Source organism: Aplidium turbinatum, chromosome 6, assembly GCF_918807975.1.
Source record: "Aplidium turbinatum chromosome 6, kaAplTurb1.1, whole genome shotgun sequence".
Taxonomy (NCBI): domain Eukaryota; kingdom Metazoa; phylum Chordata; class Ascidiacea; order Aplousobranchia; family Polyclinidae; genus Aplidium; species Aplidium turbinatum.
Window position 1 is genome coordinate 15,308,611 of NC_137477.1, and position 17,160 is coordinate 15,325,770.

The 17,160-nt window shown below is 47.1% G+C and overlaps 3 non-coding genes and 1 pseudogene across 3 annotated transcripts; all 4 read right to left on the bottom strand.

Annotated features, from left to right (window-relative positions):
- Nucleotides 1-1,122: 1,122 nt before the first annotated feature.
- On the bottom strand, nucleotides 1,123-1,285 carry LOC145773409 (U1 spliceosomal RNA). The gene has a single exon (XR_014289792.1). It is a non-coding gene; the product is annotated as a U1 spliceosomal RNA (small nuclear RNA).
- An 830-nt stretch (nucleotides 1,286-2,115) lies between these two features.
- Nucleotides 2,116-2,326, bottom strand: LOC145772894 (U2 spliceosomal RNA; annotated as a pseudogene).
- A 7,110-nt stretch (nucleotides 2,327-9,436) lies between these two features.
- Nucleotides 9,437-9,543, bottom strand: LOC145772928 (U6 spliceosomal RNA). Its single transcript, XR_014289355.1, has one exon. It is a non-coding gene; the product is annotated as a U6 spliceosomal RNA (small nuclear RNA).
- Nucleotides 9,544-9,726: 183 nt separating this feature from the next.
- Nucleotides 9,727-9,889, bottom strand: LOC145773514 (U1 spliceosomal RNA). Its single transcript, XR_014289891.1, has one exon. It is a non-coding gene; the product is annotated as a U1 spliceosomal RNA (small nuclear RNA).
- Nucleotides 9,890-17,160: the final 7,271 nt, after the last annotated feature.

Below are 17,160 nucleotides of genomic sequence, written 5' to 3' on the forward strand. Positions count from 1 at the left end.
TCATATAAAAACCGTTCAAGTCTACTGAATATTACGTCATGGAAATTCCTAAAACATGAGCCAAAATTGCACCAGCGTTCATAAGAATTGTGTCAAACCTGTTTGGGCCTGTTTAAACAGGAAATATTACATCAGCTTTAAACACCTGTTGGAATGACTTCATAATTGTCTTTCATTATTGCGTCACAGTACTGCATACGTGAATTTGAGATATTGCTATCTATTCTGGTCATTCGTAAAATGATTGTTTGAAAGTTGGCCGCACTTTTAACTGTTGGCTTAGTGCTTGCTAGCTGGACAAAGGTTCCGTCTTTTATCCAAGTAATCTGTTCTGTAGTGACAGTTTTTCAGTGGTGTAAGGCGTTGCACCCCCTCGTTTTCGGTAGCCGTGGGCTAATTTTACAGAAATACACTGTTTGAAAAGAAGTTCAAGTGTGTGTTTCTTCGGTCATTATATACAGACGAACGGATTCGGGAACTTTATGTTAAAATTTTCCCAAGAAGAGATTATGGTTTACCGCTGTGACCAACTGGTTCTTTTTTCTTCTGACCGTAGGAGGAGGTTTAGAAGGAGTAGAAATGTCAGATGACAAAGGAATGTTATGTTTTTGTGTTATGTCTTTCGTTTTTGTCATGATCACCCATAGGGCTTGAATGGTGGACCGTTTTGTGTCCTGTATATATGTGTCGCCGATGTCCAGAGATATCTTCTTTTGGATGATGGTGTGCCTGGCGACATTCATCATGGTCAAAAGAATCGGGTTGTTCTTCTGTCCGTCAGGGAGTTGGCTGTAGAGGATCATGTCTTTTGTTATTTCCATGTCTTCTTTGGTTAGGCCAAGATATTGTTGTTTCAGGCGCTCCCATATTCCTAGCGCAAAAGAGCATTTGGTGAGGACGTGAGCAACATTGTCTTCTGGTTTATGTACTGCCGAAGCAAGTACGCTCACCTCTTGCTTTTGATTCGCTTAAAAAGCTTTCAGATGATTTCGCTTTCAGCTTGTGGTCTCGCAACAGCAGGACACAAGACAACAATTCGGTCTCCAAACGCTTGATATGTGTTGTACGGGGGGGATGGAAAAAGCTTTTTCTTCTTCTTCGCTTTCGGTTGATGAGTTAAAAAAGGGATAGCGCGAACGCAGTCCCCACTAACAGAAATTATACGACCGAGTTACCCACATTTGGGGTAATCGCAGAGGTCAACTTCTCCGAAGTGCAATGGTGAAGTCTCGCCCTGGGCCCACCGCCTACGTGATCACGGTGAAGACCCTCGTCAGGTAAGTATGAGTTGGTTGCCTGTCAGCATCTCTCTTCTGGGACCGTGATTCTCTTCGGCTTTGCTCCGTTGCTTTTGTTTGCCTTTTTTGTGTGTGAGCAGAACCTTTCGACGACACTTCAGCAGCTGCTGCTGTTTCTGTGATCACTCACTTACTTCGAAAAAGAACAATGTATGAGTTTGAAAAATGAGAGCAAACAATGCTCAGGCGCACTTACCTTGTATTCAAATAGAATGATGAAGAAGCTTAACCAAGCCATATATAGCGGGCTAAATTTTCTTAAGAATGCTGTTTTTATTTCAAGCCAATGGCCTGCAGCAAAGCTCAGTTTCATTCGCTGCCATACATGCTATCATATGATGAGTGATCGCATTCTATTCTTTGAAAGGTAAGTCGCCCTCTGAGCATTGCTTGCTCACATTTATTAAACTAATGCAAGACTCTGCATGTCACGTGCCGCTTGAAGCCGGCCGGTCAGTCAGTTGGTTTGTTCACGACTCGCGACGAAAAGAAGTTTGTGTCTGCGTAGGAGAACATCACATGTTTGACAAGGTGAGTCGCATTATTGGCACAGCTGTGCTGGCTGAATTGCTCAGCACAGGAACTTTTATTCAATAGAGAGTCATTGCAGAACACGCGACAACAAGCGAAAAATTTGCAACACCACACACACGTACGCGAGAGAGTAGATAACATCGGCGCAATGAATGAAAATGAACAGAAAATGACATATGATACACACGACGACCAATAAAACACAAGAAATGAGACCGACGAACAACGAAAGCCATGATTCGCATTTTCAATGATTGATTGTTCATTTATCCCACCCGAAGGTGGGATGTGGGCCGAACCCGGAGGTACTGCAATACCGGGACAACCCGTGGGTGCGACAAAGCGAGCTTTGAATCGACACCCCGTCTTCAAACATACATTTAATACAAGAGCCCAGCGATACTGGGCGTCCCAGGTATTAAACTGAGAAGAACAGATACTACACTTGTTGTTGAACTGTTTTATTCGCATCAGTAACTCACGGTACAAAAGATTGACACGGCGAGAGAGTACAAACAAACATAGCCAGGTCGAAGACTTTAAGAAACCGGCCTGCCACACCCCGCGGAGGCGGGGAGCGGCGTGATTTATGGGATGACGATGCACCCGGAGGGTTAAGTCCACCAGCTTAGGTCGCGAGGGCCAGGCTGGGGAGTCGAGGTACCTGTGGAGGGAGAGTGTGGATCGAAACATTATATGGCCCGTCCGCAAATTTAGAATGGCGGAGCGGGCCAGGGAGACAGGTTCTTTCTGCATAGTCCAGAAAGGAGCCCTGCGACGAGTCGGGCGACCCGTCGCGTGTGGACGCTGGAACCGGCAGTAATTGACCGCCGGGTGGCGCCCACGTCTCCTTCACGCGTCCTCGCGCAGGTACTTTGACTCTTATACCCGGTCTGCCAGCAGGCAGAGCGGATAAAATTGGGGTCTCCCACGAGGAAGAGAGTAGAACCATTTAGGGATAATTTGGCTCTCGTGGCAGACGAAATATTCAATAAAATTGTGGAGCAGAGGCTCGATTAATCAATAAAACAAAAAAAAAATATAGGTGGGAGTGTAATTAGTACTCACTGGAGAAGAGTAAGCCTTCATTCGGCGAGCACGGATGTGCACTGACCAGACGTTGAGGCAGGTTCGCCCAGCTGGGTCGGGGAGGCTAGCGATCGAAACCAGAGGCACTGATAGGCTACATTACCGGTAAAAAATATAAATTTGAGGTAGAAATTTTGAGGCTGCATCGAGTTGATCAGGGGATCGTGTTGATCGATGCGTTGAAAGCGGAGCGAGGTTGATCCGAGCGGGCAAGAACAGCGTTACAAGGCAAAAACAGCGTATGACAGTTCGAAACAGTTGATTGATTAATACATAGAGAATCTAGTGGTGATTGAAATTGCTTAATTACTATTAAACCAGTCTCAAGTCACAATGTACAAGAGGTATTTTATTTCCTTCCTTTTTACTTTAGAATGTTTGTTTTTGATGAGACTGGAGTATCATATAAAAGAAATGGCGCTAGTTTATAGAAATAAGGTGGTGATATGGGGTGATCAATTTTAACACAATATTGTTATAAAGTTATAACGTCCAAACGGTTTGCTGTCTTGCGCGCTCGGATACTTACTGCAACGTTATTAGGGAATAAGTTTCTGATCGCTGATGTCGTCTTTTCTATGACGTAGCCCCTCCACGAGTGAGCCCGGCGTTCCAAGCTTTCCAGACGCGGAAGGATCCTTCGATTGAGAGGGAGGCCACTTTTCTAGCCACCTCTGCTACCCCACGAGCAGGAACGCCCAAGGCCGTCAGAGCTCGTCGGGGCATAGCTCCCGAGGGAGCCTACGACGAACGGAAGTGACAGGACGTCCCTGCAAGGGCGCTTCCTGTCTTCCTTTATGTTGACACATAACTCGCCGTACTTGTCGTGTTTCCTGTCGGCGGCTTTTCGAAGAGAATCCGCGCCGTAGTCGAACGGGCATGTGACGTCACATACGACCGTGACACCGTCAGGGCGTTGCAAGACGATGTCAGGACGCAGATCGGCACCGCCCGCTTCCACGTGCTGTGGAACCGTACTATCTATGGCAAGCCCGGGTTGCCATTCGGCAGGCACGTGCCCCGCGATCTCCCTCAATATTGAATTGTGACGTTCCGTGACGACAGTCATCACGGTAGGGCAGTGATTCAATATGTGAGGGAGAGTCTCTTCCGCTTTCCCACACGCACGACACATGGCAGGTAGGTAAGGACGGCCATGGCTTGGTTTGGATTTGAGTGGCAATAGGTTCAATCTGGCCTTGTACGCAAATACTCGGTCCGCGTGATCCAGGAGCTCCGGGCGCCGGGTCCAGGAATTTGAGAACCCGGACAGGCAGTGGGCACTGACCGTCTTGCCTTGGTCAGGTTTGGATTCCCACTGTCTCCTCCACCACAAGTCATTGTGTTGATGGAGGGTCGGCACCACTTTTTTCCTTAAGGGAGGGGTGATTGTGGAGCTCCCCGCGGCCAACTCAAGGCCGCCATCCGGGCGGGCGGACCAGCGTACGTTCAGACGACGGGTGGCCGCCGGGACACGGCCCCACAGGCTCTCGCCTGTAGGGCACGGTCTAGAGCGGGCGCCGTCGGGAGGAGGTTCACTGTTTAGATAACTGGCCAGGTGACCAGGCGTGGGATCCGGAGTGCCGAGCCTCAGACAGGCATGACGCCTAAGCTGCCCGAGAGCGACGGCAGAGACAATGTTGTCAGGTGACGTCAGCATCTTGAAAGCATGAGCTACCGAAAGCGTGTCACTTTCGCGACACAAGTTCAGAATGCCCAAACCTCCTAATGCAGGCTTACAGTAGAAGAACGCGCTGCACGCCCACTTGGGAAGACGCCACGCCACCTTCAAACACCGCAATACCAGTCGGTCAAGCTTCAGAAGCTCATACTGTCTGAAGCGCCGCACTCGCAGATGGTATGACGCGGACGGGAGAATGATAGAGGTGAGTGCCAGGAGTTTCTGGCTTGGGGTAAGAAAGGATTTCATTAATAAAGAAATGTGCTTCTCCAGAGTGGAGATGAAGGGTTGGGTTAGGGATGCGTCCGAGGCGTAGCCGGTTCGAGCGCCGAGGTATTTGTACGTCTCGCCTTTGGGGATGACCCGAATTTCCTCCCCAGCAAGGGAGAAAGGTTTCGGGTCGACCCGCAGACGGGACGCCGACACTTTCCCATAGGATAGGGTGCCACACTTGCGTGGGTTGAACCGTAGCCCGGACCAGGAAGAGAAGGGATCGGTAGAAGATAGGAGAGAGATCATCTGCTCGCGATCGGAAGAAACGAGACAGATGTCGTCCGCATAAGCCATACAACGTACTTTAATGTCGTCTTCTTTGGCAGGAAGGTTGTAGCCGCAATCCGTTTTGTCACGGACGCCCCTGAGGAGCACCTCGATGACCAAATTGAATAGCAGCCCAGACAACGGGCAGCCCTGACGGACTCCCCGCCCCACAGGGATACGGTCGGTTTCACCATTGCCGCAGCGGACGGTGCAGGTGTTAGCGACGTATATGTCGGAGATGCATTCAATAAGGTCTGTGGGGGCGTCGAAATGACGCAGGACCTCGGCTATGCACTCGTGCCGGACACTGCCAAAGGCGTTTCGGATGTCCAGAAACGCAACCGACACAGGCCTTTTGCGTGACTGTGCATCCGAGAGGATGGTGTCGAGCATGAACACATGCTCATAGACGCCTTCCGTGGGCATGAATCCCTTTTGCTCTCGGCTGATAACATTCCCCCCCACCGCCCATCGCTGCAGGCGCCGGGCCAATACGGCGGCGTAAATCTTGTATATGTTTCGGCAGATGGAGATGGGCCGCCAGTTGCTGACGTCGTGCAGGTCACCCTCAGGGTCTTTACATATGAGAGTGATCCTGCTGGTTCTCCACTGGTCCGGTACACGACGGTTGATCCGGCAGGTCTCGAAAAGGCTGGCCAAGAGTCCCCCTCTTGGGTCCAGGATCTTCCAGAAACCGTAGGACAATCCGTCAGAACCAGGGGCGGAACCGACATCTAGCGACTGGAGGACCGCCTCCACCTCCCGGGCCGTAATGGGACCTTCACCGTCATCGACGGGGGAGAGGTTTACATTATCATGCTCGTAGCGGTGGGCGTTCATCCACTCGGGCATCTGCGAGCAACTCCCAGCTTCAGGAGCGGTCATGTCGCGTCGAAATCTCTCTTCAATTTCTTGAGGTGGGATTTCGCAACGACGGTCACAGTTTTTTCCTTCAACGATCCGGCGGACCGTTCCCTTCGCGTCCCGCGAGAAGGCGGCTCGCAACCCCACGCCGCTACGATATCGGGCTCCGTTCCCGCGCGAACCCCCACCGTCCGACCGAGGAGAACCCCCGTTCGAACGACGGCGAGCCGCGCGAGCCCGGGCGCCACGATTGAAGCGTGGTTTGCGAGGACGTGTCCTCTTGGGCGGCGAAGTGCCAGCGGTCCACTCTTCCAATTCGATGCAGAACTGGTCGAAATTTATGCCACCCGCTAAAGTAAGGTTCACTAAACTGCAAAGAGCCCGCCTGGAGCTCTTCGTCTTACTTTCCCTGACCGGTTCAACAGGGTGTTGGATGGATCGTTGATTGTTGGGTGTGATGGACATCCCTGGGGTAGTCTGTGGGAGTCCGGGGTCAATCGTGGCTTGGTTGCATGTCATGGTGTCACTTCGGGGTCGAGTCAAGGTTTGGGAAGAGATAGTTGGCAGGAATTTAGAGTGGGTGGTTTGGGTAGGTGGGGTAAAAGGTTGGGCTTCAGCAGACAGCGTCGAGGAACAAGGTTGTATAGGACAGATGGAAACAGGATTAAAGGATAAAGAGGAGTGAGATGGATGTTGAAGAGACTTAGATGAAAAGGTTTGCATGGGCGGCTTGGAAGAGCTGATTAAGTCTCTAGTTTCAGCTCCGGTGGTGGCCGTCAGTGGCAGAGAAGAAAAAGAAAAAGGGCGCGAAGCCGGCTTGGATAAACCGAGCGAGTCCACTGCCACGGATCCGGTGGAGGTCGGCTTGCGCAGGGGTACATGTAGAAGAGGATTCGCTCTGACAGTAGGGCCGTAACCGTCCGTGGTTGAGCTATCAGGCGAGGAAGTGGAAGAAGAGGAAAGAGATTCGCTGTTCGACGAGTCAGACGAGTCGGAAGAGTCCCCACTTTCCGACCCAGGTCCGGCCGAAGACAGACGAGGAAGAAACAACACATCTAAATCAGGCAAGCTGTCAGTATCAGCAGGGCTGAGTGAAGTTTTGCCTGGATGAGTTAGAATAGAATGGAAAAGTTCAGGTGGGGGGGGCGAAGTGGAAGTGCTGTCTATGCCTTGGCGCCAAAAGACTTGAGAACGGATGACAGAGGAAGGGAGAAGAGGGGATGACCCCTCGACCGATGCGCCTGCAGTCGAGGGCCGGCGCCTTCCACGCCTGACAACAGGGGCGTAGGAAAGCCCAGGCTTGGTCATCATAGGGGGTCTGGTTTGGCTCTCCGAGGGTGTCGGGTCATTGCTCGGCCAGGGAAGGCAGGTTGGCAATTGAAGGCCCTCGGGGCAGGATCGCCAGTGCTCTTGGGCCCCATCCAGCTTGTAAGCTCGAGGGAGAACACGGCAGCACCTGCTGCAGGTGATCAGGAACTCGGCGCGCGAACCATGAAATGCTCGCATATGGTCCTGATACGCCTGCACATCTCGGTAAGGTTGAGATGCCCTCCTGCAAGTGGAGAAAGGACAGAGAAGGGGGAATAGATTCGGGAGGGTGAGGCGAATAGGGCAGACGGACTGCAGTCTATTCGACCTCTGGAAGGGTGACTCGAAATGGGTGGGGTGGCCACGATGTGGTGTGGAATTGCGGATCGGACCCTCGTCACCGTGACGAAGTGACGAGTTCGCAAAAAGCAGTGAGTCTACCGGGGAGGCTTCACCATCTGGGTTGAGTGAGTGACCACTCACAGGAACCTGCTTCCTCGTCGGCCAGCCTAAGCCAGTGGACTGAGAAGGTGGGAAGGAGAAACCAACACCGGCCAGGTTACCTCTAGAAGTCTTCAAACCTGTACGACTTGAAAAGCGAGACATGGTTTAAATAAAATAGTTCTAAAAAGCTGGTTATTACAAATTGTTTAAAGTTTAAAGCGACGTTTCTATGTTTTGGAGAGTTAGCTAACAATTTAAATAACAAGTGACAGATTGCAATCAAATTAATTGTTTAAAGTTTAAAGCGACGTTTCTATGTTTTGGAGAGTTAACTAACAATTTAAATAACAAGTGGCAGATTGCAATCAAATTGAGGGTTGAATCAGAGATTTGCTAAAGAATTGACAAATAAAATAAAACAATTTACGTTGATTCTACGTTAATGAGTAATACTACAATGGAAATGTCGGTTAAAGTTGAAAAGAAAACAAAGTTTGATTACAAATTAGTGCGACAGATTGAAAAAGGATAATTAATGCTTTAAGAGCAATTGTTTGAATTTTCGATTGTGATGTCACTATTAAACTTTATGCCAGCTGGCAGAGTGACCATGCGAGATACTTTACGGCTAAAATACAGGACAACAATAAAATAGACAAGTCAAAGGGTTGCAAAACTAGTAGAAAACAATCGGTTCAGTTCAAGGATGAGAGATTCCAAGTGAAAAGAAAATATGAACAACGTCTAATGTAAGATTAAGAAGAAAGAAATAAAATTATATTGAAAGATCACTGGCAACACTAGGATTTTCGCACAATTAAAGCTAAAAGGCTATGATAAAAAAAATGGTCGAAATGGGTGATAATTTGGGTAAAATAGATGGGTCAATTAGCTTATTTTTACAAAAATTTAGAAAGCACACAAGTTGGTTACACAATATAACTAAAATTATTCGAATTGATAACAACTGAGTGGCAATATTTGTGCAAAGATGTTCAAAAATTAGGCTAGGATTTTTTGGTTTTTAAGTGTTGCAACTGGAATTGAATTTATTTATGAAAATTACTATAAAACAACAAAACACAAATAATTACAGTTTTTAAAGTCTTTTTTTTGATCTTCTTTCTTCTTAAACCAAAAATTAGTGTGATCTTCTGGGTAAAGATGGGGGTAACAAGCCCGGGCTGGAATTGCGAATCCCGGTGCTTGATAAGGGTTAGCTAGGTGGGAAAGGTTAGCTAGGGTAAGGATTGGGTATTAAAGTATTCCGTGTTGATTGGGTAGGGTACTAAAGACTTGAGGTTGACGAATTTCCTTTCTTTAAACTTCCGAATGGTTCGAGACTGTGTAGGTTACCGTATTTTTCACTGGCAGCTAGGAAATTTACTGTTTCTAAAACTGACAATTTTCTTTTTGCTGAGAATTTTTATTTTCAACTTTCCTGACCAATATGCTCCACGACGTCGACGTTTAGACATCGCGGCGGCGCTTTCGGTCCGCCGGCCGGCAGTCCTGGTCGCATTTGAAATCGACTTTGTCGAATGGCTGGTGTTCTCCACTGCCTGGCAACGTGGGCACACCACGTGCGTGACGACGCGATCAAGTCGCATCCAAGCAAAGGACAAGGCATAGAAAGCATGTCGATGAACTGTGGATGCACATCCAGTCGGTGACTAAAAGAAATATGGAACGCTTCACGATTTTGCGTGTCATCCTTGCGCAGGGGCCATGCTAATCTTCTCTGTATCGTTCCAATTTTAGTATATGTACTGCCGAAGCAAGTACGCTCACCTCTTGCTTTTGATTCGCTTAAAAAGCTTTCAGATGATTTCGCTTTCAGCTTGTGGTCTCGCAACAGCAGGACACAAGACAACAATTCGGTCTCCAAACGCTTGATATGTGTTGTACGGGGGGGGGGGGATGGAAAAAGCTTTTTCTTCTTCTTCGCTTTCGGTTGATGAGTTAAAAAAGGGATAGCGCGAACGCAGTCCCCACTAACAGAAATTATACGACCGAGTTACCCACATTTGGGGTAATCGCAGAGGTCAAATTCTCCGAAGTGCAATGGTGAAGTCTCGCCCTGGGCCCACCGCCTACGTGATCACGGTGAAGACCCTCGTCAGGTAAGTATGAGTTGGTTGCCTGTCAGCATCTCTCTTCTGGGACCGTGATTCTCTTCGGCTTTGCTCCGTTGCTTTTGTTTGCCTTTTTTGTGTGTGAGCAGAACCTTTCGACGACACTTCAGCAGCTGCTGCTGTTTCTGTGATCACTCACTTACTTCGAAAAAGAACAATGTATGAGTTTGAAAAATGAGAGCAAACAATGCTCAGGCTTTTTTTTTTTTTTTTTTTTTGTTTTTTTTTTTTTTTTTTTTTTGTTCGCGCAACGCTCAGAGTTCAAGATGGATACCACTACATCTTGCAGGTTTACAAATTGTCCATATGGAATGGATTTGTTTCCTGTCTCATCATTAGTGCGTCCGCTCCGGGAGCCGTCCACACACCCAAACACTCAGCAGGCACACCATACTTACATGGAAGATACCTACCAGGGAGGCGAGGGACTCACTACGACCGAAGGGACCCACCGCGGTAGATGGTAATCTGTGGATGTAAATGTTTGGTTAGTGGCTGCCTCAAGCTGATCTGCCTGTCTCAACTTTCCTCTTGCTGATCTTGGAGCAGTCTAGGAGATGGCGGGTCAAGCTCAAGAACTAGCGCATTTTGGTAGAGAGTTAATTTTGATTTTATTTGAAATTGTTTGTGTGTGTGTATCTTCTTGTTGCCCGCTTCAAGAAGGGCACCTGTTTGGAGAAAACGGGCCACCGCAGTCTGACACCTCATTTGGCGGAGATGCCAGAGAGGAGCGGCCAGAGGGAGGGTAGCTTTCGCTGACCCCAGAGTCGTCTTGGAATGGGCCGCTGCAATCCTGTCATCCCAGAGCGAGTGGGACAACGGAGAGGGACGGTTAAAGATCTCCCGCTGCAATCACTCTTCCGGCATCAGGCCGTTGTAGATGAGTGAGAGGGACGGGTTAAAGGTGGGTTGTTACGCCCTTGGCTGTCTAAACTTCTTCAAAGATGATCTACGACCGTACTGTGCTAGTGAGATCCACCGCTGCAATCAGTCATCCCTACCACCGAGGACGACTGAGAGGGCGGTTGAAGAGTGGATCTCGACTGGTTCTTCTTTCTTCTGACCGTAGGAGGAGGTTTGGAAGGAGTAGAAATGTCAGATGACAAAGGAATGTTATGTTTTTGTGTTATGTCTTTCGTTTTTGTCATGATGACCCACAGGGCTTGAATGGTGGATCGTTTTGTGTCCTGTATATATGTGTCGCCTATGTCCAGAGATTTCTTCTTTTGGATGATGGTGTGCTTGGCGACATTCATCATGGTCAAAAGAATCGGGTTGTTTTTTTGTCCTCCAGGGAGTTGGTTGTAAAGGATCATGTCCTTTGTTATTTCTATGTCTTCCTTGGTTAGGTCAAGATATTGTTGTTTCAGGCGCTCCCATATTCCTTGTGCAAAGGAGCACTTGGTGAGGACGTGGGCCACATTGTCTTCTGGTTTTCTGCAGAATTTGCAGTTTGTTTTTCTGTCGGAATTTATTGATCTATTAAAATCTCCCCATTTGTATCCTCTATGTGCAATCCGAAAGGACATGGAGGATAGGTGAGGTGGAAGGAGGAGTTTGATTCCCTTGTTTTTCAGGAGGATCTCATTCCAAGGAATCTTCTTTCCGTTTTCATCAATCTTGTCAATCTTCTTTTCATTTTGCGTTTTCAGATTGATGTAGATATTTTTGTAGGAAGTATTTTCCCAGTCGTGTTTCAAGCCTTTGAGTTTGCAAAAGGACTTGAAGATGTCCGCATACATTTCGTTTGGAATTGGAGCATGCGGAATGCTGTTGGAGAACAGATGAGGATTAATGTGTCTCATTCTGTAGCTCAAATTGAACATGGCCCATTCGTGCCAGATTTCGGTGGCGTCTTCTAGTGGGAAGAGGTGCCGAATTCTGTCTATGCGACTAGTTTGGAATTTTGATTGGATGTCCACCATGTTGATGCCTCCATTTTTGACAGGAGGAAACGTCTTGCTTCTCTGGAGTTGTTCGAATGGCGAAGGATGCCAGAGGAAGTCGAAGAGGATTTTGTTTAGTTCTTTGATGTGTTGTTTCGTTGGCATCAGCACTCTACTGAGATGCAAAGTGACGGGTACCAAGAGAGTGTTGATGATCGAGATCTTTCCATAGAGGGAGAGTCTTCGTGGTTTGTGGATGTTGGCGATCGTTTCAGTTTTCTTGATGGCGGTCTGCCAGTTCATCTTGTCAAGTTGTGTTTTGTTTGTGCCTAGCCAGATGCCCAGGATCTTGACGTTGTTCAAGATCGCAGCTTCTGGAAAGAGCTGCTGAGCTCTTTGGGCCAGGTCAGGTTTGGACGCCAGGATCTGGGTCTTTCCCTGGTTCACTTTCTGGCCGGACATCGTCTGGTAGATGGCTAGTTCTTTGTTGATTTCCTTGAGAGATGGAATGTCTCTTGTGATGAATGTGGTGTCGTCCGCATATTGCTGGATTTTGATTGTCAGCTTGGAAAAGCGAAAACCGTTGATCAGATGGTTTTTCTCTATGCGTCGGGTGAGAACGTCAGCACAGATTATGAAATAGAGCATGCTGAGGGGACAACCCTGTCGTATGCCCCTTTTAACGTTTATTCGTTTTGTTAAAGCTCCATTGATTTCTATCTTGCTTTTTGTTTTGTGGTAAACTAATGACAGGTAATTCATCATTATTGGTTTTACTCCGATTTTCTTCAAGATTCCATAGAGGAAGGAGTGACTAACTCTATCGAAAGCTTTTTCAAAGTCAGTTATCATGACGTACAAGTCCCTGTGTTGTGTTTGAGAAGCTTCCAGGGCAGCTTGTATATTCATTGTAACATGCTCTATTCTGCGGTTTGGCAGTCCACATTTCTGATTCGGACAAATCAGGTTTGTGATCATGGGTGTGAGTCTGTTGGAGAGGATTTTACTCAGGATCTTGTAATCAGTGTTGAGTAGAGAGATCGGTCTCCAATTTTTGAGCTTTTCTTTTTCACCTTTTTTAAAGATTAACTTCACTTTTGCTTCTCTCATTGAGGGAGTCATTGTTTTTCTCAAGTAGCAATTTGTAAGCATCTCTAGAATGTCGTGTTTCAGGAAATGCCAGCATTTTTGGTAGAATAATGAGCCGAGACCATCTGATCCAGGTGCAGAATCCTTGTTAAGAGAATCGATGGCGGTTTTTACTTCTTTTAGAGTTATGAGCTGTTCTGCTTGTTCAGCTGCGTCTTCTTCAATTTTGGCCTCTCCAAGAATGTTTAGGTAACTGTTCTGTTCTTGAGGGTTGATGTGGTCTTCTATGCCCCATAGGGAGTGGTAGAAGCTGTGTACTTCTTTGAGAATGTCTTCTTTCTTGGTGAGAGTTGTGTTGTTTGCGTCGTGTATCTCAGTGATAGAGCTACTTTTACAATTTTGTTCCTCTGCTTTGAAGAAGCTTTTAGATGGCTCTTCATCGCTAGTTGGGATAGTTCTGGATCTGATTTGCGATCCGACTGCTTTATAATCGTAGAAGTTGTTGATTTTCTCCAAGAATTCCGGGCGACGATCTTCCAGGGCGTGGTCTGGATGAGCGTCCAGAGTGTGGAGCATATTTTTCGCTTGATTGTAATCTTCTCTACGCTTGAGTGCGACATCTTGCTTTTTTTTTTTTTCGCGCAACGCTCAGAGTTCAAGATGGATACCACTACATCTTGCAGGTTTACAAATTGTCCATATGGAATGGATTTGTTTCCTGTCTCATCATTAGTGCGTCCGCTCCGGGAGCCGTCCACACACCCAAACACTCAGCAGGCACACCATACTTACATGGAAGATACCTACCAGGGAGGCGAGGGACTCACTACGACCGAAGGGACCCACCGCGGTAGATGGTAATCTGTGGATGTAAATGTTTGGTTAGTGGCTGCCTCAAGCTGATCTGCCTGTCTCAACTTTCCTCTTGCTGATCTTGGAGCAGTCTAGGAGATGGCGGGTCAAGCTCAAGAACTAGCGCATTTTGGTAGAGAGTTAATTTTGATTTTATTTGAAATTGTTTGTGTGTGTGTATCTTCTTGTTGCCCGCTTCAAGAAGGGCACCTGTTTGGAGAAAACGGGCCACCGCAGTCTGACACCTCATTTGGCGGAGATGCCAGAGAGGAGCGGCCAGAGGGAGGGTAGCTTTCGCTGACCCCAGAGTCGTCTTGGAATGGGCCGCTGCAATCCTGTCATCCCAGAGCGAGTGGGACAACGGAGAGGGACGGTTAAAGATCTCCCGCTGCAATCACTCTTCCGGCATCAGGCCGTTGTAGATGAGTGAGAGGGACGGGTTAAAGGTGGGTTGTTACGCCCTTGGCTGTCTAAACTTCTTCAAAGATGATCTACGACCGTACTGTGCTAGTGAGATCCACCGCTGCAATCAGTCATCCCTACCACCGAGGACGACTGAGAGGGCGGTTGAAGAGTGGATCTCGACTGGTTCTTCTTTCTTCTGACCGTAGGAGGAGGTTTGGAAGGAGTAGAAATGTCAGATGACAAAGGAATGTTATGTTTTTGTGTTATGTCTTTCGTTTTTGTCATGATGACCCACAGGGCTTGAATGGTGGATCGTTTTGTGTCCTGTATATATGTGTCGCCTATGTCCAGAGATTTCTTCTTTTGGATGATGGTGTGCTTGGCGACATTCATCATGGTCAAAAGAATCGGGTTGTTTTTTTGTCCTCCAGGGAGTTGGTTGTAAAGGATCATGTCCTTTGTTATTTCTATGTCTTCCTTGGTTAGGTCAAGATATTGTTGTTTCAGGCGCTCCCATATTCCTTGTGCAAAGGAGCACTTGGTGAGGACGTGGGCCACATTGTCTTCTGGTTTTCTGCAGAATTTGCAGTTTGTTTTTCTGTCGGAATTTATTGATCTATTAAAATCTCCCCATTTGTATCCTCCATGTGCAATCCGAAAGGACATGGAGGATAGGTGAGGTGGAAGGAGGAGTTTGATTCCCTTGTTTTTCAAGAGGATCTCATTCCAAGGAATCTTCTTTCCGTTTTCATCAATCTTGTCAATCTTCTTTTCATTTTGCGTTTTCAGATTGATGTAGATATTTTTGTAGGAAGTATTTTCCCAGTCGTGTTTCAAGCCTTTGAGTTTGCAAAAGGACTTGAAGATGTCCGCATACATTTCGTTTGGAATTGGAGCATGCGGAATGCTGTTGGAGAACAGATGAGGATTAATGTGTCTCATTCTGTAGCTCAAATTGAACATGGCCCATTCGTGCCAGATTTCGGTGGCGTCTTCTAGTGGGAAGAGGTGCCGAATTCTGTCTATGCGACTAGTTTGGAATTTTGATTGGATGTCCACCATGTTGATGCCTCCATTTTTGACAGGAGGAAACGTCTTGCTTCTCTGGAGTTGTTCGAATGGCGAAGGATGCCAGAGGAAGTCGAAGAGGATTTTGTTTAGTTCTTTGATGTGTTGTTTCGTTGGCATCAGCACTCTACTGAGATGCAAAGTGACGGGTACCAAGAGAGTGTTGATGATCGAGATCTTTCCATAGAGGGAGAGTCTTCGTGGTTTGTGGATGTTGGCGATCGTTTGAGTTTTCTTGATGGCGGTCTGCCAGTTCATCTTGTCAAGTTGTGTTTTGTTTGTGCCTAGCCAGATGCCCAGGATCTTGACGTTGTTCAAGATCGCAGCTTCTGGAAAGAGCTGCTGAGCTCTTTGGGCCAGGTCAGGTTTGGACGCCAGGATCTGGGTCTTTCCCTGGTTCACTTTCTGGCCGGACATCGTCTGGTAGATGGCTAGTTCTTTGTTGATTTCCTTGAGAGATGGAATGTCTCTTGTGATGAATGTGGTGTCGTCCGCATATTGCTGGATTTTGATTGTCAGCTTGGAAAAGCGAAAACCGTTGATCAGATGGTTTTTCTCTATGCGTCGGGTGAGAACGCCAGCACAGATTATGAAATAGAGCATGCTGAGGGGACAACCCTGTCGTATGCCCCTTTTAACGTTTATTCGTTTTGTTAAAGCTCCATTGATTTCTATCTTGCTTTTTGTTTTGTGGTAAACTAATGACAGGTAATTCATCATTATTGGTTTTACTCCGATTTTCTTCAAGATTCCATAGAGGAAGGAGTGACTAACTCTATCGAAAGCTTTTTCAAAGTCAGTTATCATGACGTACAAGTCCCTGTGTTGTGTTTGAGAAGCTTCCAGGGCAGCTTGTATATTCATTGTAACATGCTCTATTCTGCGGTTTGGCAGTCCACATTTCTGATTCGGACAAATCAGGTTTGTGATCATGGGTGTGAGTCTGTTGGAGAGGATTTTACTCAGGATCTTGTAATCAGTGTTGAGTAGAGAGATCGGTCTCCAATTTTTGAGCTTTTCTTTTTCACCTTTTTTAAAGATTAACTTCACTTTTGCTTCTCTCATTGAGGGAGTCATTGTTTTTCTCAAGTAGCAATTTGTAAGCATCTCTAGAATGTCGTGTTTCAGGAAATGCCAGCATTTTTGGTAGAATAATGAGCCGAGACCATCTGATCCAGGTGCAGAATCCTTGTTAAGAGAATCGATGGCGGTTTTTACTTCTTTTAGAGTTATGAGCTGTTCTGCTTGTTCAGCTGCGTCTTCTTCAATTTTGGCCTCTCCCAGAATGTTTAGGTAACTGTTCTGTTCTTGAGGGTTGATGTGGTCTTCTATGCCTCATAGGGAGTGGTAGAAGCTGTGTACTTCTTTGAGAATGTCTTCTTTCTTGGTGAGAGTTGTGTTGTTTGCGTCGTGTATCTCAGTGATAGAGCTACTTTTACAATTTTGTTCCTCTGCTTTGAAGAAGCTTTTAGATGGCTCTTCATCGCTAGTTGGGATAGTTCTGGATCTGATTTGCGATCCGACTGCTTTATAATCGTAGAAGTTGTTGATTTTCTCCAAGAATTCCGGGCGACGATCTTCCAGGGCGTGGTCTGGATGAGCGTCCAGAGTGTGGAGCATATTTTTCGCTTGATTGTAATCTTCTCTACGCTTGAGTGCGACATCTTGCTTTTTTTTTTTTTTTTTTTTTTTTTCGCGCAACGCTCAGAGTTCAAGATGGATACCACTACATCTTGCAGGTTTACAAATTGTCCATATAGAATGGATTTGTTTCCTGTCTCATCATTAGTGCGTCCGCTCCGGGAGCCGTCCACACACCCAAACACTCAGCAGGCATACCATACTTACATGGAAGATACCTACCAGGGAGGCGAGGGACTCACTACGACCGAAGGGACCCACCGCGGTAGATGGTAATCTGTGGATGTAAATATTTGGTTAGTGGCTGCCTCAAGCTGATCTGCCTG